Raw genomic sequence first — 24,522 nt, forward strand, 5'->3', positions numbered from 1 at the left:
AGCACTCTGGACAACCAATTTCATGATATTAAACAGAGTTCGGTCAAAAGAAGTGAAATTTTATTCAAAAGATAATTTCCTTTCTATTTTTTTTAATATCGGTTTTCTTTGTACAACATGACAATGTATGGCATCTAATAAATAATTCATGGACAGAGACAAAAATAAGAAGTGTATTACAAAAAAACAGATCAAAACGTCATTCGATAATCCGCACTCGATCAAGTGTACTGTACTGTACTTGCGTTCAATAAACTACGGTGTACAGCTCACGCTCGGTCAAGGGATACACTGTTAAGGTGCTTTCATCTAGCTTCGTAGCAAGTTCTGTGCTGAAGCTAAACTAATTTGAAGCAAACAGCACGTAAAAATGACTGGATGACGTATTGAGAAAAGATCAGGCAGTAGATTCCTTTGTTGGAGTGGTATTGTAATATTCACAGAATATTAAAAAAAAAGATTATGAATGGGCTTGGTTTTTAGCAACGTATTGATTACTCATAATGGATTATATTGATTATTATATTGACTACCTATATTGATTAAGTCTAATAAGTTGATGACTATACCACGAGAAAACCAATTTAATGAACCTCAATTTAATGAAATACCCAATATTCACCTGTATATTTTGGCTGAAAAGCGTGAAATAAACCTACTTGGATGTCTGAGGAACGCTGCGGATATGTGGAATTAATTGCAAAGTAATTTATTAGATAAATTCACACAACAGCATTCACATTTTTTAAGCCAACGAACGAAAAATACATTGACAAATAATAAAAATACCCATAATAAATAGACCCATAGTATAGACCGTGCTCCCAATCGTAGGACTGACTATCCTGCTATGATAACAATACTGTAGGGTTTTCCAAGCCACTTTCGAATGTAAACATTGTTATTCATCGCGTGCAACATGTTAATCCACATCAATCTGATATTTCATTTCTTCTTCTTCTTTTGGCTCAACAACCGTTGCCGATCAAGGCCTGCCTGTACCACACTGCTTGTGGGTTTGGCTTTCAGTGACTTATTGATCCCCCCATAGCAGGATAGTCAGTCCTACGTATGGCGGCACGGTCCATTTGGGACTTGAACCCATGACGGGCATGTTGTTAAGTCGTACGAGTTGACGACTGTACTACGAGACCGATATTTCATTTACATCATAATAATTTTTAATTTCTTCAGCATGATTTTCAACACGACTCAAGCTAGATTGATGTGTTAAAAATCATGTGTTGAAACTGAAATTTCATTTTACAGCAAATACACCATTTGACGGCTGTTGAAAAACATCTTAGAGGTGGTGAATAATGATGTGCACATGGCTTGGAAAACACTGTAAGGCACTGACAATTTACAGTGGATACAGGCAGTCCGACAACAACAACGGTTGTTGTTGCAAAAGAAGAAGAATAACGATTGACAGAAGGATTTTGAATATCTATAAATAGGGATCCTTGCAGTAACTCTGTCTGTGGCAGTTTTGTTTCAGTTGTCATATTGTTCCAAAAAGATATGCCACGCACTTTTTTGTGTTGTCTGTAGCAGTATACTTGGGGATGTTTTTTTTTAAAGCCATTGCATAATCCTCCAGAGAGCCATTGCAATCTCGTAAAACCTTTCATCGGGGTGGTGTTTTTATGGTGAAAGGATTAACTGTGGACAGGACCGGATACAGACGGAAACACTTTAAAAAAAATGTAAAGAAAGTTGTAAATCCGTGAGTTTTGTGTTATCGAATACTTAGTAAACAGATTAACAGTTGAGGTGATCGGTCCTTTTCAGATTGGCTCGCTAATGAGCCAAAGAAACTTCTATAAATAATAGTGATTAAATACTTTTACAGATTGATTGTGATGCTCAATGATTAATACCAATGCAATCGAAGAATAATAAATGGAATCAAAAAGAAAAAAAAATCAATACATGAAAAACAAAAAAATGAGCAATTGATTAATTAACTAATTATTAAAAATATTCATAATGTATAACTGAACAAGCATCTAACAGCTACATGCATTTGTTATTGGAACTGTCAGAAGCTTAAATCATATACAAAAACATTCTACTGAAACAAATGTGTTTGGAATTACACAAAAAACTTATTTATGCCTGCTTTATCTTATTTCGAGAGTTTTGAAAAATTATGTTATGTTTATGTTTAGTATCATCTAATTGTCCGCTCAACAATCTAAACAAGTTGTTCTTAAAGCCTATATCTATATCATCCTATCCTATCCTAACCTAACTTAATGCAAAGTCCACCCATTAATACGATTACGGGAAATAACATTCTAAAGACAATTTCACTATAAGGATAACAGACGCAAGGATTATTACTGATTAAAGGTGTTAAGACATTTACAAAACTTAACAGAGGAACAGAGGAACGAAATCGAACATGGGGGGAATCTACATTCAAATCGCTGATTGCTCTTACAAGCGGATCATTCTGCCCGTATCGATTACTAAGAATTGGAACATACAAGGGAGGGCGAATACGTTATCAGTGATAGAACATAAGCATTTAGACTTTTCAACAAATAACGAGAATCAAACAGCCAAGAATCTTAGCAATGAATAAAGTGTGATTCCAGCATTTCCAATTGCAAGATCTGACCGCGTGTATATTCTTATATTCTGGAACAGGTGAATTTGATGCACTGAATACTTTGTTGAGTGCAATTAGAATTAATCCTTTGTGTACTTTTTTATATACTCTCCATGTCTGTGACACCAGCAGGGGCCCATATTATGCAAGCGCACCCAATAATCTGTAAAACCTAACAGCAGTACAGAGCCCTTAAACATCCAGGATCATCAAAATCAGGGGATAAACGAAACGCTATACCAATTTTGATGTAGTTTTGATATACCTCGTAAGCGTTAAATAATGCTGTTAAAACTGAAATAGGATAGCAGTGGAATAATAAACAATTAAATACATCAAATGGAAGACATACATGTGTTGAACATTACACAATAAGATTTCGAGTAAGTTTTGGGAGGATTATTAGTTTATGAATACTTATTTTGATTGCATTGGTCTCATACAAATGATCATACAATTGATCATAAAAAAGGTTCAAGTCTGCACGTGAGCTGCAATGAACATGATCACTGTATGATCACAGCTTTTTTTTGTACAAGGCGTCGCCTGCCCCGTAGCATTCTTTGATCCTTTTCTCTGTAAATTCAGTTTAGTTCAGTGAACTCTCGCATTGTGTGACCCGTTCCCTCAACCTACGCGATGAATGGGATTAGATAGCGGTACTTTAGTGAGATACTGAAGGTAAGATTCGAATTAGAAAGGATGCACTTTCTTTCTTTCTTTTGTTTGAAATAGCATCGTTTTGTTCTCATAGGTCCTAAAACATAGGCTCTTTACGCGCTTCGGCCATTCACCCCGTCTCCGTTTTGATTATACGGCCGCTTTCATAACAATGTGGTAAGTGGGATATTATTATCCTTTTGCCAGCCTGCATATGATTGATCTGCCGCAGCCAGGTAGCCGCCAGAAACGGGAAGACCTTGTCCCGCCGTTAGCCCGATCTGATCGTAGGCGATCAGCGGTGTTTACGAATGGGAAAGTTGTCTCACTTGCAATGAGACGGGATGCAGCAAGTTCCATCTAGTCCTCCTCCAAGTTTAACGACCTCAGCTGCATTCACTCTGTTCGGCATCAGCTGCACCCAATAAAACTCCCTCCCGCTTTTGGTGAAATGCTGATGCAATTGCATAACCCGCATGCTCATTCCGTCGGGCCATCATTTTGATCGGTTGTGATTTTGGCTTTGGGACACAGCACCCACTCGACTTGCAATGAGCAAATCTCGTGCCGAGAATATGCACCGGTGCAGCAAGTGAGTGTCGTACAGTGCAGGGGGCAAACGGGCGTCATTCTGCGTTTCCTTTCGGTGGTACGCAGAGTATTACCTCACCGGAGGGCAGTGGAATGGATCGTAAAATGCGCAACACTTTTACCGAAATGACAACAATTCTCAAACCCCCGTTCGGGCGTCTTTCCCGGCAGATCGATGCCGGAGGACGGATGGATTTCTTGTCTTTGTTTTTTTATATTATTATTATCTTGCTCCCACAGACGCAACCTTTCATTTCTTGCGTTCGATTGGCATAGGTTTGGTTTGGGGTTCCCCTGAGGCGTTCGATCTGCCCTTCACTTGCCGTTTTGGCGATCGGGTTCGGATTTGCGAATCCCGTCCCGGCGGATCCACATTGCCGGGGTATTCTCGTACGTGTAATGCAAGTTTGGCCATAACGCAACGGGCCACATATATTCGAGCGCGTACGACGGTGGTGGTGCTGCACTGATGTTGTTTGAGGTCAGTCACAAAATTTCGAACCTTTCTACTTTGGATTTTACGCGACACGGGCGAAAGCATTTTGATCGAAGCGTAGTTGTAATGTAGTATAAGATAAGGTGTTTAACTCTGCGTGTATTGTTTCGTTGGTACAATTTGTTTTGATGGGTTGAATTGTACAATTTAGCTACTTGTTTTCATTGCCAAACGTTTAGCTTGCCACGAAAGGTATCATGTAGACAATGTTAAATTTCTTAATTATTTTACCTTCTATTGAAGGTGTCTTAAAGTTTTTTTTTTTTAATAATATTTAAAGCCAATGATTTTTAAGGTATGGCGATATTTTAAAAAAATGCTTTATGTTAATCGAACTGTATGTTTGTCAGGAAAATTATATTAACGATATTTGATCCGCCTTAGTATTTAGCTTGCTTTAAGTTGAATTATTTTTTTTATATTCAGGAGTAACGGTCCAAAAAGGCCGTATTTTTAAGTTGAATTATACAGCCATTACATTTTTGGACAATGACAAAATTACAAATTTTAACAATATATTATCGGTTGGAGTTATACGATCGATGAAAACTTTACTCCTCTTCAATCGATCCAGCAAAATGTTGCATGTGTTATCTTGTCTAAAGTTTATAGTCTGGAACTCGTACTAACCATACATTTGTGTGAAACCTTTACATTATTATTTTAATGTAAAAACACATAGTATATTGGCGCGCATTTGTTTGTTTGTTTGTTTGTTTGTTTTTTTCCTTGTCTTGAATTATATACTCCGGAAATAGTATTAAAATGATAAGCCACAATTTAACGTGAATTTTGGAAATTATTTTGGTGTATGTACTTACAAACTTTGATTTCTTTTGCGTGAGAATGCACGAACAATGAGTAATACCATACAAAATGATTAAAGCATCCATTAATTCTATTTATTTTACCAGAGAAGAATAACTGATTCTAGATTAAAGTAAAAAACAAATTAGAAACTTGAATCCGATCGTGTTAAAGTCGTGATAGTCTTTTGCTCGATTTTAGTTCTAAACTGTAATGATAGGTTAAACATAGTATAGCCACCTACGTCCTGGACTTCTATTTCACTAGGAAGCTTTAACTCAGAATCAAATAAACTCACACTTTACAAAAGATCCGAATTATTTTTAATTCAACACTTTTACATGAAAAATGAAAATGAAAGTATAACTTGCCAAAATTTCTTAGGAATAACATTTTGACAAACAAAATTCATCGAAAATTGTTGTTAATTTAGGTGACAGCAATATGTATGTCAACCGCTCTGGTGGTACAGTCGTCAACTCGTACCACTTAACAACGGTGTCCCCATACGTAGGACTGTGACTATCCTGCTATGTGTAATAAATAAGTCACTGAAAGCCAAGTCCACTAGTGGTGTACAGACAGGCCTTGTTGTGCCAAAGAAGAGGAAGAAGAAGAAGAATATGTATGTAAATCCTTTGTTAGGCTTAGTTAAACAACTTTAAAGGTATCTACAAAATCGAGCTATCCTTAGGTAGACTGATTGGGTTATTACAATAAGAATTTACCACAAATCTGGCAGGGCAAAATTATCGAACCGTTAATAGTTCAATGGCATAGGCTGCCAGTCGATTATCCTGGAAGGATACTGGACGTCTAATAATATTTTGCTGAACTAAGAAGAGTTAATAGCATGTGAAAAGTTGTACTATAGTCGAATTGGTTCATTCTTCTTGTATTGGTGCAGTCTCTTTCTTAGTTAAACTATTATTGAGACCCTTTCCGTTTTAAGGTCATAGACTGAAATGACTTCAGCCTGTCAGCTGTTTGCATTGTATAGCAGTTTTCGAGCAGCAGAAATTCAAACTCTCACTCTCACTCTTTTGTCATCAAATTCCATTTAATATGAAAAATATGCGGACATCTTTTGAATGAATGGAAGATAACATATAAGCCCATATCAGGCGGATGCAAAATGTCTCACAGCAAGCCAGACGAAACGGAATTAGCTAAGCGAAAAAAACATCTGCTTAGCTCAGCTTGCTGTTTGTTGTCTGGGGTTGTTTGCAATATGCTGATAAGGCTGGTAAATTTGACTTCAACACAGCAAAGTAGATGTTATTGACCCGGTCTATACTATGTAAAAACTACGGGTAATCCCAAATGGTAATCCATAACGTTTACTAAGAATTTTGTAATGCTTTTGATTCGGATTAATCGAACGTGCTGTGGTGGATTTAATGAATTTCTTGGAACAGTCATGAGTTAACTTGAAATTATTGTCATTTGTACGTATTAAATGATTGCAACGCGAATTTTATCTTCTGAATTGTTGGCAATCGTATTTGTACATGAAATAGATCCTGTACTCAATGGAATGTCTCAGCTAGTATTAAATACAATACATTTTTGTAAAATAAATCTTCGTAATCTACACTTAAACTATCTACAAAGACTACATGTATATCTATGTTCAATATTATATATCTATCACATCATCTTTAATATGATCTATCATGAATATATGTAGATTGTAATGATCGTACCCAAAGTCTATAATAATACAGTTCCATACATAGCAATTATGTTGCATGCTCCGATTACCGCCATACACCAACAGTGAAGCTCGTTGGGCGGTCAGTTTCATTTGGCTACACATACTGTTCGGTTGTTGTGCTGACCTTTTTAATGCCATCAGTGACACAAAAAAGGAAGATGAAGACAATGATTAATTTGCTGTTATTGCGTTATCAGAAGCGCACTGCAGGCCAAAAGGGACGGAAACACTTCAACACTATCACACGCACGCCATGTACAATTTAAACAAAAATAATATTATAATTTAGCAAATGATAAGCGAGCTCAGTGTTGCCTAATCTTGTTGTGTTTTGTGCTTTTTATTTTGCTTCAACTACAAATAGTATTTAGGATGTCCCCATCAATTGTACATGACCATTTGCTTATGTACCAGGATGCTATTGTTATATTTGTTGTACAAATAAAAACCAGCAGTCATTCATTTATATGGCATTTTTGTATTATGAATTGGTTATGATTAAGAAGTATTTAAAAAGTAATAGTTGTTTTTTTTATATTTGTTTGATTTTCGATAAATGGATTTGAAAAAAATATTAAAAGTTAAAAAAAATGATAGAAATGTAATCTGTTACAAGCATTAAAACTAAACTTATCTTAACATTACGCTTAAGCGTGCAAGAGTGAATCATTTCAAATAACTGTAATAATTGTTACTATGTTCCCAGTTCGCATGTCAACTGCTTTATGAAATCTTTAAATTTAATATAAAATAAATTTGAAATAATTAGAAGATCATTGTATTTACACGGGATTACTCGAACTCGTACGGTTTTAATGTCTATCTTACAGGATAGAAATTTAATCAAATCCGCGTTCCCCGAGATTTATGATTATGATATGAATCCTTTTGTCTAAATCATTTCATGCAATAAGAAATGAATGCAGTGACGAAATCTAAAATTCTGACCGAACAGAATGGCCAAAAACAGATTAAGGGAGTCGTTATACACGGGTGGTAACTTTTCGTTTACAGTTGGCACATTGTATTCGATTGCATACACATATAACCTGGTGTATGAGTATCTACAAATATGATGCTAGAAAAAACAAGAAGTTGTCAAGAAATAAGGAAAAAGAAATAAGTTTATAACAAAAAATTGGTCTCACTGGTTCTTTAAATAGGTTGTTCCAATTCATAAAAAGGATACACTTAAGCTCAAAAACTCGAAAACTGAATTTGCGCACAAAAAAAACCTAAGGAAAATGAAGGTAAACTGATGGCCTTTCATTTGCTTGTTCTAAAAGCAAAAAAAGTAAAAAAAAGTTAATACTACCAATTCAATTAAGATTAAGAATTTAGATTAAGATAAAGAAAATATTTATGTTTTTTTTTTAAATTTTGTAATTTTTCTATAATATTTGTATTTGTATAAAGCAGCCCCTGTTACGCTTACTGGACCATTCAAAACGGATCGAACCTGCAATATCGATATTTTGAATACTCCAAGACTATCCGACTGCTACGAAATATTAGACCATTCGAGAACGACTAGGATTAGATAATATCGGCACTGTACGAGTACATCCGGGATAAGGTGTCCCTTCATGATTGCGATAAGGAAATGTCTCGCAACCATTTGAATTTTATTATTATACTCTATGTTTAAGTGGTACGGTCGAAACCGTTCCCACTGAATAAAAAAAGCGCTCATACACACTAAAATACCGTACACATGAAACAAAGAAACAGTAGATGGTTAAAAACACAAGGTGGACGAAAACTGTAACAACCTCCGCTGTTTATTTATGTATAAAAAAATGCAAAAAAAGGAAAAGATATTGAAATAGGGTAACCGTACCTATAGTGGTGCTAGTACCAATAGTGGTGGTATTTCACTAAAATGGGTCTCATACGATAAATTAACAGTAGTTAAGTTATCTACGATAGTGTGAAATGTTCTTAGCCTTTTACAAAGGTTTTAAAAATGAAATGGGGCCATTCTGTTTCTTAGTGACCGAAAAATCCATTATTTTATAAAAGGTATCAACATTTTTCCAAAATCCTTAGGATTTCATAACGATACTCATATTTTTGTTAACGTTCTAAATGACCACATAACAACGCAGTTATTAGTTTTTTAACATAATTGTTATCAAATGATATTGTTTTATTCTAATTCTTTGGCTTTTGACCATATTTACGTATTTCTAATTGTTTTTTACGATAGTGCCATTATAGGTACACCAAACAGACATGTTCCTATAGTGGTCCTAGTTCTAAAATCAATAAAAACAGGTAATTTTAGATTTTTTTCGACGACATTTTTGATATGTCGTACTGTTTTCATTACAATAAGCAATAAAAATGAGTTTTATGTAGGTAATTTACCAAACAAAGGCCAAAATTCGCTTATTTGGCTGAGTGAAAAATCGACTTCAAATCAAGCAAACTCTTCTGGGTATGGGTTGACGACAGGTGTTATTCAGTACTTTAGTCAATATTGTCATCAACCAAATTCATACATTTTTTACGATCAAATCACGAAAGATATCATTATTATCGCAGTAATCCTTGCTATTCACACGAAAACAGCTTCAAAACTAAGTTATATTGATATTATACACTGTTTTTAAGGCATCTTTGTTTACCACCACTATAGGAACACAATACGACGACTATAGGAACCATACCACCATTATAGGTACAACGAAGCAGTCATAAAAATACGTATTTTTTCGTAAAATGTATGTGTTTCATGGTTAAAATGGTTGTGATTGCGAAGATAAAACATATTCCACCTGTTAGGTGTTAAAATATTCAGAAATTGTCCTTCCTGACACTTTAAATCCATTAAAATACATCTGTACCACCACAAATTGCACCACTATTGGTACATTTACCCTAAGTAATCCAAAAGATTACCTATCCGATTATTGTTATTGTTTAGACATATTTAGATTAAAAAATCTAGTAACTGAAAGCTTATTTTTATTTTCAGCTAGCATTTTCATCCCCCAACCGTCAATGCATTGTGGTCCCCCAGTTCGTTCACATATTTGTCTGCATTCAACTGCTAGTAGCATATAGTGCACGATGCACTCGATCGTCCCAGTTGCAGCGCCGAGTGCAGCGTGATCAGTGCACGGTGGACACGAGCTCTGTGCTGGGTGGGGCTCGGTCTCTCGGACCATTTCGGATGCATTTCGTGGCCACTTTCGCTCGTGCCCGCGCGTTCGGGCTTCGGAGAGTGCAATGGCGGAGAAAAATGCTCCCCGAAGCACGAACCCGAATTCGACACTGGAGTGTGTGGCGTTTGTAGACAACGCTGGCGACAACGATGCATGTTGCCGTGTGCATCGGCACGGCTTGCATGCACGGTCCCTTTTCACCCTAGGAATGCTGTCCCTTCCCATCACCCAATGGGAGGTACGGCACAACACGCCCGTCCACGATGACCGGCACGTGCAAGCGGTTTCGAACGTCGAGCCAGCGCGGAATGGGTTCACTGACACACTCTTTTATTATACTCTCGTTAATCTCCCTCGTCGCTAGCAGATAGTGGGCGGGTAGGCAAAGAGCGCATGGAAGATGCGGCAGGGGATGGCCATACAAATAGAACGCGGTTGGTTTGGTAGCGAGTCATCACGGGTCTCGGGACGGGGGTCTGGGGACTGCTATCGTTGGGGTGGGCGTTCATCGGTGCATCAAGACCTACCCTTTCGTTCTTGGTTTGTCCGAACGACGGGCACGGTCGATGCTGTACAGACTCGGTCATCTTCTTTTTGTGTGCTGCTCCTGCACGGCGCGGTTACAGTTTGTGTCGCCGGTTTGTTTTGCTTGCTTTGTTGTGCAGCGGCGCTGAATGTTTGAATGTTTTGAGACAACCGGCACTGTAGGTTACAGCGAGTCGTTTGCGTGTTTGGAAATACGTAACAAAAGGAGATTGTTCACTCAATTTAATATTGCAGTTTAAATTTGACTTCATTTGTGTGTTTTTTTTTTTGTTTGGTTTTTAATTAACATTTTGATTGAGTATGATTTTCTAGACAGTCTCTACTGTTTATAAAGGGAAATCCACAGCAATAGTAGGGAATAAAGCTCGTTCTATATTTGTTGATTGCCGTACCAAAAAGATTCTTACTTGTGAAACGAAAATATTGTAATCCGAAGCATGTCACGATGATGTGTACTTCAAATTTAAATATTAAAGGGTTTCCCAAGTCAGCTTCTATCGTAAACGGTGTTATTCACCGCGTGCAAGATGGTGAATTCACATCAATCTGATGTTTCATTTTCATCACAATAATTTTAATTTCTTCAGTATGATTTTCATCACTTCAACGGCATATTTCAATCTTTTGTTCCGCCAGGGTATTGAAGCTGCGTCCCAATAAGATTTGTACAATATTTTCAAACCTAATATTTAATTATTATTTATCATGTCAGCAACATTTTCATTGCTTGCGAGATGTTGTTCAACAGATGTCAAATGTTGTAGTTGCATCATACACATTTTTTAGTCCTTTCGCATGATTTTCAACATGTCACAAGCTGGACTGAGTTTTACAGTTCTTTGTGATGTGTTTAAAAGCATGTGCAAGAATTAAAATTTTATTGTGATGCAATTAAAACACGTGACAGCTGTTGAAAAACATTTTGCAAGCAGTAAATAATGCTGTGCGCGAGTTTCAAGAGTTTCAACACATCACAAAGAATTGTAAAACTCAATCAAGCTTGAGACGCGCTGAAAATCATGTGGAGGAACTGATTATTTATTGTAAAGCAAATACAACATATGACAGCTGTAGGAAAACTTCTCGAAAGCAATGAAAAATGTTGTTGACATTTTAAATTGACTCAAATTGACTCCTGTGTTTACAATAGTATTTTTTTTTATAATATTGTACAAATCTTGATGGAATGCGAATTTCAAACCAATGTGAAAAAAAACGATGGCAATAGACCATTGAAGTGATGAATGGACCATATAACATATAGATCATACCGAAGGAATTAAAATCATAATGATGGAAATGAAATATCATAATGATTAGGATTGACCTGTATTCACGCAGTGAATAATAATATTTACATTGTTTACGAAAGTTTACTTCGAAAACCCTGTCTTAAGATGGAATTTAGTTCACTATTTTCTTTGCCCAAAAAAAATCAACCATGTATTTTATGGGTTTTTAAAGACATTGCCCGTAAATTACGAGAACAGACAAAAACAAATTGTAGTGAAGCTCACTTATCGCTTGAACCTTCCCCACATGATTAAACATTAGAAGGAAGCGAGCAACGAAAAACAGGACTGTGTTAACCCCACAACCGAGAACAGCGCGAATCGGGTCATGACTGTATACATTTCTACTTCGTTCTAAAGAATCGGCTGATAACAATGGGCTGAAGAATGAATACAAAAAAGTATTTTTTTCTTACCAGCTGGGGTGTAACATGTTTCTAATTACCCGAGATTATGAAGAGTGTGAATATTTAAATTGAACATCGAATAGTTCTTGCTGGAGTAAAATAAGTAAACTACTGATAGTGAGAAATTATCATTTTCTTAGCTTTGAATGTAATCGTATGTTTGTAAAGAATTCTTTAAGAATTTTTCTTTTTTTGTGCAATCCTAGTTTCGATCTTTTTTCCCTGTTCCATTATCAAAACAACCGACTCAAGCTAGTTTTATCGACTCGTAAATCGTGTGTCAATCTCTTTATCTCGGATCGAATTGGAGCGTTGTCAACACTATCAATTCTTTTAATTATAAGCGTCCAGGGAGAACGATCAAAGCCACAGGCACATTATATGTTGGTCAAAGTGGACAAAGTTGACGGGAATCAAGGATTAGAAGAACGGTACATGTATGAGCACGATCACATGGGGACACACGGTTTGTTGCTGACGCCGCGCAGAGGTACGGTTGACAGATCAACACCCATCAGGCGGTCCCCATGGCGGTTTGAGCTTAGAACCGGTCTAAGCTCGGCTAACATGACATGTATGGGAATATTTGTTCTTTTTTTTCTATTGCAAACTTTACGCTATCTACAATGTTGCGAAGCGGAACTGCATGTGAGGGGCAAAACCGATTCCATATCGATCGTTGTCGATCAGTGTCATTCTGTTAATTGTTGCCCAGCCAAGCGTCGCATTTTCATTGGGAAGATTTAATTCAACAGCCAAATTAATCGAATATTCTGTTTGAAAGTCCTAACTTGTTTTTAACATTATGCAAAGCTCAGCAGATGGTTCTTTTTGATTTTTTATCTCCCCTATCCGTGTATAAGAAAAAGAAATTATAAAAAGCAAAAAAGACAGCTACACGCAATAAACATCATTATTAAATAACACAACATCATTTTATTTTTTTCCGCTTCTATTTTATTGCATAAATGTTGACAATGTTTTTGTGGATACGGTTTACTATCTACATAGGGGATTGTCATAATGTAACCCACGAGTTCATTTGGTCGATTTTTTTTTTCATTAAAATCCGCGAAACACACAAATTGTAGAATGTGAGGAGAACTTTTTTTTTCCCAGACCAATTAAACTCAAGCTCCTTAAAGAAGTGGATTATATCGTTGATCGTCGTTTGTTTTTTCTTCTTCTTGGCATAATGACCTAAAACGGTCACGTTGGTCAATAAAAGCTTCCTAGATGTATTAGCATCACCCCAGCTGGGTGATCAGTCAGTAATGTGGGGGAATGGAACCACGCCAGGTTTTGCTTGCCGATGCCGAAGAAAGAGACCAATTTTGGGTTTATATTTATTTATGTTAAATAGCATCATACCATAAATTACTGAATTAGATTGCTAAAGAATAACTGGAAAAGGGATGACCATAATTATAAGATCAGCTCATGCACTCTATGCGATTTATTTTTGCCGAACTTTACTTTGGGAACAAACAATGTGGATTAGGACATTAATTGTCATCGGCTGGGTTTCACATACGATCTTCTTTTATTATAGTATTGACTAGTGTTCAAAAACTAATGCTCACAAACAAGCAATAACATTACCAAAATTAAACAGTTTATTTGCAAAACAAGTGCAAAAAACGGTCAGAACAAAGTTCTCAGGTTCCAGGTGTATATTTCCAAACCGTCCCTATTTTTGGAAAGTTTTCCGATCGTACACAACGCATCCCGCATACCCGGTAGCATTGTTAACAATAAAAACAACAGTAAGACAAATACAAATCGGTAACTATCGGTGCTATCGTTTCATCTACTGTGGCATGTACATTTGCCATATTATTGCAATGTTGCGATAAATGACCTTACTTTGGTGTAAGCCTGTACCTGTAGCAATTTATGAATGTTTACTGAAGTCGAAAAGTGGCTAGAAAATCTGGATGAAATGCGAAATGTCTTTTATAGTTGTTTATAGTCTTCATACAATTCCTCTCATCAAATGAGTTAAGTAGCACATTTCTAAAATCAAATCGTTTTTATTTGATTTTTTGAAATACCAAACAATTTCATCCCCAAAAATGATTTTTGTTGATTTTTTGTTAGAATATTTTTGCGCCCATTTTTTTTGTACTAACGATCGCTACTCAATCAAACCAATCAAAAACGAGCCACCTTCACAAATATGTTTGTACATATCCCCACGGAGGGGGGGAATAGCCACAAAAAGTGACCGTCATTTTGTGGTTGATTTTGTTAGTTTTTGACATTTCGTCTACAAATCGGGTACAATCCGCACAAACCTCCCAAGGCCGTACAATTCACACATTTTATTTTTGCCGCTCCATATGCGTAGCCCAAAAGGGGCGCACGCTCCCGTGCCTCGGCTTCTAAGCCGTAGCCGACCAATCTGCAGGCCGAAGGAGGAAAGGCTAACGCAAAACAACGCGCCGGCTGCCCGCCAGCAGCCCAGATAGATACACGCGTCCACGGTGCGCCCGAAGGCAGTGTGAGCGTGTAACCTTCGCGATCGGCCACGCGCTTCGATCGTTCGCCGACCAATCCATCACCGAATGGGCCGCGCGCCGTCCGCAGCTAACGCCACGTGCCGTGCTTGCGATTAATTGACATCCGTTGGCCCATCGTATCTAACCTCTTGCAGGTGGAGGAGGAGGGCTTGCTTGGGCGGTGGGGGACAGCGTCTCGACAGGCCTAACCGGTTTCAGCTGGTCAAAGGGAGAGCACAGCTTGCGCAGCTCGGCCGACCTCGGCGGGAATGGTCGGTAGCGGTGGCGAATGGCCGCCTCCCTCTACTATGCTTCGATGAAGTGTTTTGCGATCGCTATCAATTAGCCTACTTAGGCAAGTGCTAAGTGCCAAGAACACAGGGGCGGGGCGACGTAGTGCAAGATCCTGCTGTGGATAAAATCTCGGACAACTTTCGATTGTACCCGGGTTTGCATGCAAGGATATATACAATACATACAGAGGCGGAACAATGGCGGAACAATGGACGGTGCATTCGATCGCAGCATGAGTTGTTTTGATGTTTTGTGTGATGGCAAATTCGTTCTGTGTTCTGTGGCAAATGTTTTTGCTGGAGGGCAATCAATATAGCCATTTTGATTAGACATATTTTATGAGTTCAAAAACATATGCTTCTGTATCTTTGAAAAATAATAATATTGGAATTATAGAATAGAATAAAACTGATCAAATCATTAAACAAGTGTACGAATATCTTTAACAAATCACACATATGCTGATACTAAATACTAAGTTTTTTTTAATAGCATACCTGTATCAAGTTCAAGTGATATAAGCTTAAGGTAAGGTTTACATTTAGAGCTCGCATTTTATTCGACAGCACTGCCGTATGAATAATTTCTTAAACATACCGGCCTATTCAATTCTAGCAATCGAGATGTCTCGACACCAAGTTGATTATTTCTAAGGAAATCAGGTCTACTATGCAACTAAACTAGCTGCTTTCAATAGCGGATTCGAGGTTTAGCGAGCTTAAACCATCAAGGCTCCTACGTGTTTTTCGTTTCGAGAGTCAATTCAAGCCAGTAGTTCTCGATATCAAAAACCTTGCGGGAAAATGGATCGAAAACGATGTTTTGCCAGTTTTGAAGTATTCCTGTTCCCTACTATGAAAATTTAAGTACGGATATGTGTTAGAGTTGATTAAAGAAAATTATTTAAACGCCATTGATATGAATTGTAATGCACCAAAAGGCACAAAAAGGGAAAGTTCATTGGAATTACACAAAAAAAGATGATTTCTTTTGATTATCTATTAGGAAATTCCTTAGTTTTTAGCTTACATTCAAATTCTGTTCACGTATTTTAAATGCATCTCCGAGAGTTCGTCTGACGATGCCACGCCTATTACGATGTCACGCGATTTCGGATGCCCGTCTCGATGGATGGTCCCTAACAAACTCCTATAACAAGCATGCAAGCATGCAAAAAGCAATCGAAAGAAGTTCAAATCAAGAAAAAGTCTCATAGATATCGCTGTCGACCATATCCTGTCTGTCCTGATAGTAGGTGTAATTATTATACGTTAACCTGAAGAGTTTTGGATATTGATTGTCGAATTAGATGTAAAAAGAATAAATTAAAACTCATATAATAAATATGATATGTTTAACTGGCCAATATAGGGCTCAGAAAAGGATTTCTATTTGCAAGTGATCGAACAACTGGATAGTTAATCCGAGAAGGAAGGATGAGGTAGAGGAGTCAGGATTGAGCCAACATTAGAATTTCTGGCATGATTTCTGCTGTGCTAGGATTTCCGTTCAGTTTTTCATTTTTGGTCTTATTTGTGTTATAAGTTGTATTAAAAACACTGAAACAAAGTGCAGGATCATTCAAGATTTTTTTAGCAAGGGTAGTTCTCAATCGGTAGAAATAATTTAGAATCAATTTTAAATCTCTTCAGAATTTTGTTTATAGTTTCTCGATTATTCCACACAAAACAAAAATAGGAAAACATGAAGAAAACAGATACAATATATTAAAAGAGTTTAATTTTAACTTCGAAATCTTAATTAGCCATTGAGAATCAATAAGATTTCTAATCGTTAAATCTATCGTTACACAGAATATAACGCATCATCTTCTATTTGTCGTAATGACCTAAGTGGTCCCATAGAGCCTTTCGAGACTAATTTATAATTGGCCACGCAGTCGGCTCTGAGGCTCCATTCCACGGCGGCCATGTTGACCACTGTACGATGGGACCGCTTAACAGTTTAACGCATCAAATGTTATATTTTTGCTTGTTTCTATTAAGATGTATTAAAGATCAAATCATTCAATACATATTTGAAGAGATAGTTCCATTGTTGAAATAGCCTAAATTGTAGGTATGTCTTTATTAATAAATATATAACATGTAATAAAAACAAACATACATAAAATTAAAAAAAAATGTTCTACCTGCTCGACGTTTTAGAGCACTTGAAGATATACAAAATGCAATAAATTTTAAGCATACAACACAATTATATCAATTATTTATTAAGTAATTATCAACATATTATGATTAAAATAAACAAAACCATTTCAAATATTATTTTTGCGAGTTCTAAGACAATTTGTTCCATTCCATAAAAATCGTCAAACATCGCTCAAACTCGGCCTCCATGTTTAACGATCGTTTCGGCTCGAATGGTTTAATTAAACAAGAGCTGGAAGAAAAAAAAGGAGCAACTGACCCCCCCCCCCCTCCTACTCAACGCTGTTCAGTTTTTGGTTACTTTCTTTCTCTTTTCAAATACTTATCTCCCCGCTTCCCGGGGCAGACCTTGCCGGGCAGTAGCCGTGGCAGTAGGATCGCGATCGTGCCACCTCGGCCAAAAGGTTTATCAGCCACGCGCCATGCAGAGAACAAAACACAAAAAAAACGAAACAGCCAGAGAGCTACTGTGTCTGGCTGGTCATTCAGATTGGCACTAGGCAAAAAGCTGTTCCAATATTGAAAAGGAACAAAACAAATTAAGACCACACGAACGCATTCGCCCCACTGCTCGAAGCCGTTTGTGCACCTGATGCCTTGAATCGGATTGCACCGAGGATTGCTTGTGGATTGTGCAAAAAAAAAAACCGGTCGGATTATCTGCATGTACCCGTACAGGACGCCCCTTCATGTCGCTGGTGTCGTTTTTTGGAAGGGATTATGATGAATGGTGTGGAGAGTGGGTAAAGATTGGCCACTTACGGTGCCGGCCGTACACATCAACTTGGCAGGTTTTGTGTTTGGCACACTCTCTCTGTGATTTGTTCGATCGCTTTTGTGGTTTAGAATGGGGAGCTGGAATTGCTTAGGAAAGGGGTTTGTTCGCAAACATTGCCATTGCGTCCAACAGAGTAGAAAACGGTCGGCCGTTTCTATATGCGCCGCTCGAAATCAAGTGCAATGCGTCTTGACACGCTGCTTCCAAAACCGTTGCCGTATCAGACAGGAAACCCGTGCCTTCAAATGAGCCACCGAAGGGAGTGAAAACAAACGCGCACTATCTGCAGGCGTAACTCGACCGTTCAGATACGCTCCCCGTGCCCCTACGGCTGCGTTGTGCGATTGCGGAAGTTCCGGGCTAACGATGGTGCGTGTGTGTGTTGGGGCCGCCAAGGCGAACGGACTAATCACCGTCTCCGGCGGCAATGTCTGTTTTTTTTCTTCTCATAATAACGGCGTCGTTTTGCTGGCGACGATCGGCGATGCTACAGGGTCCGAGACGCCGCGGACTTCTTGAGAGGGGGGTGCTTAAGGTTACCAAAATGAAGTAATTTGGCGATTAGGTCGTGCCCGTGCGCTAGCCGAAGGCTTCGGGGCACCGGAATTCTCGCCACGCGCGAGCCATCCTCGACACTTGGCGATCTTTTATTTTGTTTCACTTTTTATTTTTTTGTTTCTACTATTTCGTTTTCTTCGCTCCGCGAGCATTGTTGCGCTGGGTTTTGTGTGGTTTGCCCGTGCGTCTGCCCGCGGATGCCCAAAGGCACATCATTGACCCATCACCCCAGACATGCTAATTTTGCCAAAACTGCACAAAAGTTTAAAAGTTGTCGTTGTCGTTTTGTGCGATATAGGTGTACTGTGGGGCTTTCTGGGAGGTAATCGCTTGACCCGAGGCTTTCCTATTTGTTTTACTTTATTTTATTGTTGATTGTATAAACTTCTAGAGCTATTATCATCTTATTTTCGCCTTAAGCAATACGGCCTTTTTGGACCGTTCCTCCTGAATTAAAAAAAAAAACACCTTATTTTCGCAAGTTACGGTCGGGCTGAATTGCTATTGATTGTGAAGAAATAACCCAAACAATTACTTAAGTACAAAACCTATAAATCATTCGCGTCCTATGACCCAACGCTCAGCAGCAGCCATTAAATTATCAAATTTATTTTATTTTCACCACGTTGCCAGGTAACCAAGTGTGTTCTTGGAATCGGCAATAGGATGTAAAACGTACCTAACCGGTACGCTTGTTACCTACCCAAACCACACTGTAGGTGCTAGAGAGCTCGCAAGATCAATGAATATACTAGATCAGTCGTCGGCAAAGTCCGGCCCGCGAAAAGATTAGCCTGATTTTGAAAAATGTGAAGAATCTATTCGTATACAAATTACTGAAGATATTTTAGTATGTAATTTTATACCATTGTATTAAACTATAATTATAGTAATATGGAATGACGGACCAATCAGTATGTTCGAACTCTAAGTCAGTATCCCCATGTGTAATATAATCGGACGACCCAGCCCGTACAGTCTTTTTAGGCCGTCCACAAGGACAGAGGAGGCGTGGTAGGCCTGAGGCAACTAAGGTGGCAAGATGGCGTGGAGGCGTCCACCATTAAGGCCAGGATAACGGACTAGCAGACAAAGGCGCGAGAACGTGAGCGGCTTTGGACATTCCTGAGGCAGGCCAAGACCGCAATGCGGCTGTAGTGACGGATAAGTAAGTAAGTAAGTAAGTAATATAATCATTGTTTCAACAAGACAATAAGTCTTTCGGAATGGAGGAAGTTGCATACGAAATTATTTATAGAGAAGATACACTAAAGTCTGGTTGCAGTAACTGTATTATGTATCATTAAGGTTATGCATGCACGAGAGAGATTTCTAGTTCCCCTTCCGCCAATGCAATACATTCGATACAAAGTTTTAATTTCATTTATTTTTTGTTCAGTAGGGACGGCCAGATCTTACAGCTAGATACGATAGTATGTTTTAGATGTACTGAAAGAGTGGCATGAATCTTTCTCGCGATAATATTTTTTCCTGCTATTACTTCGTCGTAATTTCACAAAAATTAGTTGGTTTCATTAAAAAAACAAAAACGATATCCTGTTATTTTTACGAGTACGACGATTCCACCCGGTTGCAATTTACGAGAACAACGATTATCAAAGTGTTTTTTTTTTCATAAGGAATCAGTTATCAATTGATCTGACATGGTACTACTTGTTCCTATAGCATTGTGATACTTACTTAAAACACGTTTGTCTCAATATTTTTTTATCCGTAAAGGCTCTTATATTATTCCCAGAATATCCTAAATAATTATTGTAGCGTGGGAGGATGGATCATCAAGAATAGATATTGCTCTTCCTTTGTTATTTTTGACTGATAATGATTTGTCTCTCTGTTGCCGATGCTTAAATGATTAAACGTTACAAATAGTTTTTAAAATAGGTATCAACAATATTGAACCATGATCGGATAGAAATACAACAATATCACTAATAGCATTGCTTGATATCATTAACCAATAATTTTGTTTCTAAAATTTTATAATGTAACAATTGAATCCGAAAAAAGCCCGAATTCTACTAGCCCTCGATCATTTATTGAATTTTGCCCTTTACCTCAAAAGTTTGCCGACCGCTGTACTAGATGGTGTTAGGTGACGGTAATAGATAAGACAATTTTCAAAAGAAAAATAACTTTTCAAATATTTTAATGTTGTATTGTTGCAGTCCACTGTATTTGTGGATGCTTTAAACTACTGTCCATTTTTTGTTGAAGCTACAATCCAGCGGCAACTCCGGAGATTGTGCTGTAAAGTTGGGTAATTTTTAGACTTAAGAGCGTTTCCCCTATGCGACCAAATGTTTAGTGAATAGAACACGTTAAACCCATCCAGCTTTATGCCTGCGTAGTCTTGAAGGTTACGGCACACATAATCTTTTACACTTTTGTATGAATTATGAGTCTGGAAACTCCTTGTTATGCACCCAGTAGCTGAATTGAAGAACTCTTCAAACATTTTATAAAAAAATTCCATTTTGCAAATCAAATGAAATGAAAGTGCATATGATCGCATGATTGTTGATCATGACGATTCAAAGCAGGATGTCCGCAACAAGGATCATACATTGACTAAAAAGGATTAGTTTTGAAATAATATTATTTCAGGTATATAAGATGCCCTTTGATGGTTTCGTGAAGGAATGTTTCCAGGCAATATGGATTTGATAATCATACCAATCCAGTATTAATGTACAATCATTTAAATCTAAGCCTAAACTAGAGTGTGAATGATTAATCTATTAACGATTGCATACAAAATGACATCATATAACATAATAATTAGATAGTAGATAATAATAGATTAGATAGATTTGCGAATCTGGCCTAAACACCGACGTATGTTATGAAATGCATCTAATATCTATGCTAGATGACTCACTTGGAAGCATGAACTCTCGCTCCATTCCATTTTCAGTACACAAGCATCTATTTTACAGTAATTTATACCATTTGCCTTGATCTTTTGTACCGTACTTAGCTCAGATTTATTACTAGCTGATAAGGCGCATCTTCAATGGCCTAATTTTATGGCATTGATTCTGTTTTGCTTACGCCATCTCAATTAATAGCTGCACCGAACATAAAACCTAGTGCTAAGAGCTTCGTCATACTGGGAAGGCTACATAACAACAAAGAAATGCTACGACAATCATTAAACTGCTGTTGTTTTCAAGGTTTCATCTTTGCCGAGAGCACAAATGTTATTAGGTCCAGTGTCTGAGGGTTTAAAAACGAGGATGAGTAGTAGTAGAGTACGAAAAAATGTATAACTTTGTAGATCGATAGACATTTGCTCAAAAGTACTCTGTGCCGATCTACAGTGTAATATAGTTTAATGGTTAATATCATATTGGTGTAGGGTTTTCTTTGCCCATGTATAGTGCCCTAAAAAACTTATGTAGCAGTAACAAGGCGTGCTGTCTGGAGTTTGACGAGCAAGTGATTGTATGATTGTTTGTATGGTTCATACTGCTCCTTCATATGCCCTTACACCTATACAGGGCCAAACGTTATTTCAAGTGTCATTGGTCAAGGGTCGGTAACTCAGTGTCCCACATGAATACTGGAACTACTTCGAAACAGTTCTACAGTTCGACTGTCACGAAGACTTTATTGAGTGTTTCCTCAGGTTATATAGTGACCTTTCGTTGTTGTCAGTGCTGACTTCTACGATCACTTTGCCGAACAAAATCCCTACGTACTCTGGGTTTTTTTTTCAAGGTTGCTGATTATGTCTACAGCTGTTTCATATTTGTACCTCTTTTATGCGTAATTGAATGTTTTTTGCCTCACAAATCCAACTTCCTTCGTAAGCTTCCACAACATGATGTATACATCATCTGCAGGTCAATCATGCCCATGTGATCATTCGAGTCTTTCAATAACTTTTTTGATATCCTTTCAGATCTTTATCCTTTGATAGATTGTAGTATCTATTAATGTTGTGCTCTATGGAGCACACCCACGAGTCCGATCTGACTCCGACTATTGTTAGTCTGATTTCGACTCCGACAAAATGGGAATCACTAGCTCCGCCCGAAGTTGTAGTCGTCCGAGTCGTTCGGAGTCGCCCGGAGTCGGAGACTCCGAATAATGCTGGACGGACGTATCAACCAGGGTCGGTTCCAAAATTATTGGAGTCGGTTCCGAGTCGACATTCTTTATGTTATTTTTTATATGATATTTATTGTAATCTTTGCAATGGAATTCTTTGTTTAACACTAGGTTTACGGAGTCCGTCAATGCGATGAATTTAAACTTTGAAGTGAAATGCTAAAAATACATTTTTTTAAATCTTGATTATTACTTTTCGTAAATTTGTAACAACATACTTTGAATTTGTAGCATAAGTATTATTTTTATAACTTTCATCGATTTTCAGATACATATGTGGTATACCTATCCCTACGGAACCCAGCAAATTGACGGGTGGATTGATTACATTTCGTTTTATTTGTTAAGTTTTAAGTTTTAACATTTTTCATAAAAATTAATTATAGGAATGAAATTGCACTATAAATCACTTATTATCATAAAACAAATCTTGATACATCATTTAAATAAAGTGGCCTCAAACGGAATTGCTGATCAACTTATTCCTTGCGTTTTTTCGAAACTCCCGCGGACTCCGATCAAAATGTGCCATCGAAAAGATATCGGATATCAAAACACGTTAAACGATTTGTATCAAAATTGTATTAAAAATAGGTTTTTTTTCATGATTTCAACCAATATTCGTATTTTTATTAACCCGTAATGGTAAATGGTAAATGTGAACTGCATTTTCAAAATAACCCTGTCGGAGTCTACTTTGTGGTCAATTGATAAAGACAGAATTTAAACCGATCTTAACAGGTGACGATCAATTAGCAACCTTTTTTCCCAGACATGGGATTTTCATGTTTTGCCGCTGATGCTGTTGCTGTGGTCGGCATGCCAAAAAACCCGAACCTACCCCTCTCGAACGAACAGCGCCCGATTGGCTTTGGTTCGGGTTCGACGAATTCTCCCCACCCGCGGCAGCAAACCGAACGACCGACCGACCGAACGAACGAACGAACGAACGAACCATCCCCGAAGCATAACATTCCTCGCCCCTAGAGCGCCCGCGTGACGTCAGAGCCCGCGCGCTTCTCGGTACGGCTTTCCTTTGCGCTACCCTACCCGCCCGTCACCGCCCGCTCACCCCCCCCCCGGCAACCCTACGAGCCGCGCGCAACACGATCCGGCCGAAATGTTGTGCCGTACCTCCACGTGCCCTAGAAATTGGTGCGGTTGCCAGCACTTGGCCTGCGTGTATGTGTGTGTGCGCATGTTTCTGTGAGTATGCAGGCATCGTTCGCGCCGGGCATCGTTCGCTTCCCGCGGCCTTTCCTGCTCGCCCTTTTTTGGCAGGCGTTTTTTCCCTCCTGCTGCTGCTGCTGCACACAAGCATAAGCACCGTGTCAGTTTGTATGGGCGAGCACAAACACACGGCCACACATGATGGGCCTGCATGGTGGTGTAATGGGGAAATCTGATGGCAAAAGGGGTTTGATGATGAAGCGATGGCTGGGCAGTGGGGTCGCCTTTACTTGCACTGTATGAAGGGTTTCAGTGTTCCGCACCACCATCACCACCACCACCACCACCACCAACCGTTCAACCTGTGACGGGGCAGGTTTCGTTCCGTTTCATGGCAGAAAATACGTCTCATATCACGACTACACGGGCACGGGCAAAGACTACAACTACAACGACGACAACGAACGACATTATAACGGCCCGATCAATGTTTGGGGCACAATCTTAGAGCATGTGCAGAGGGAGCAAAGCCCCCCTTACACCCTGTTTTGCCTTTTTTGTTTGTCTGTGATTTTCAGAAACTCATCTCTATCCCCCCAATTGCGTG

The sequence above is a fragment of the Anopheles merus genome, chromosome 3R (assembly GCF_017562075.2).
Source record: "Anopheles merus strain MAF chromosome 3R, AmerM5.1, whole genome shotgun sequence".
Taxonomy (NCBI): Eukaryota; Metazoa; Arthropoda; class Insecta; order Diptera; family Culicidae; genus Anopheles; species Anopheles merus.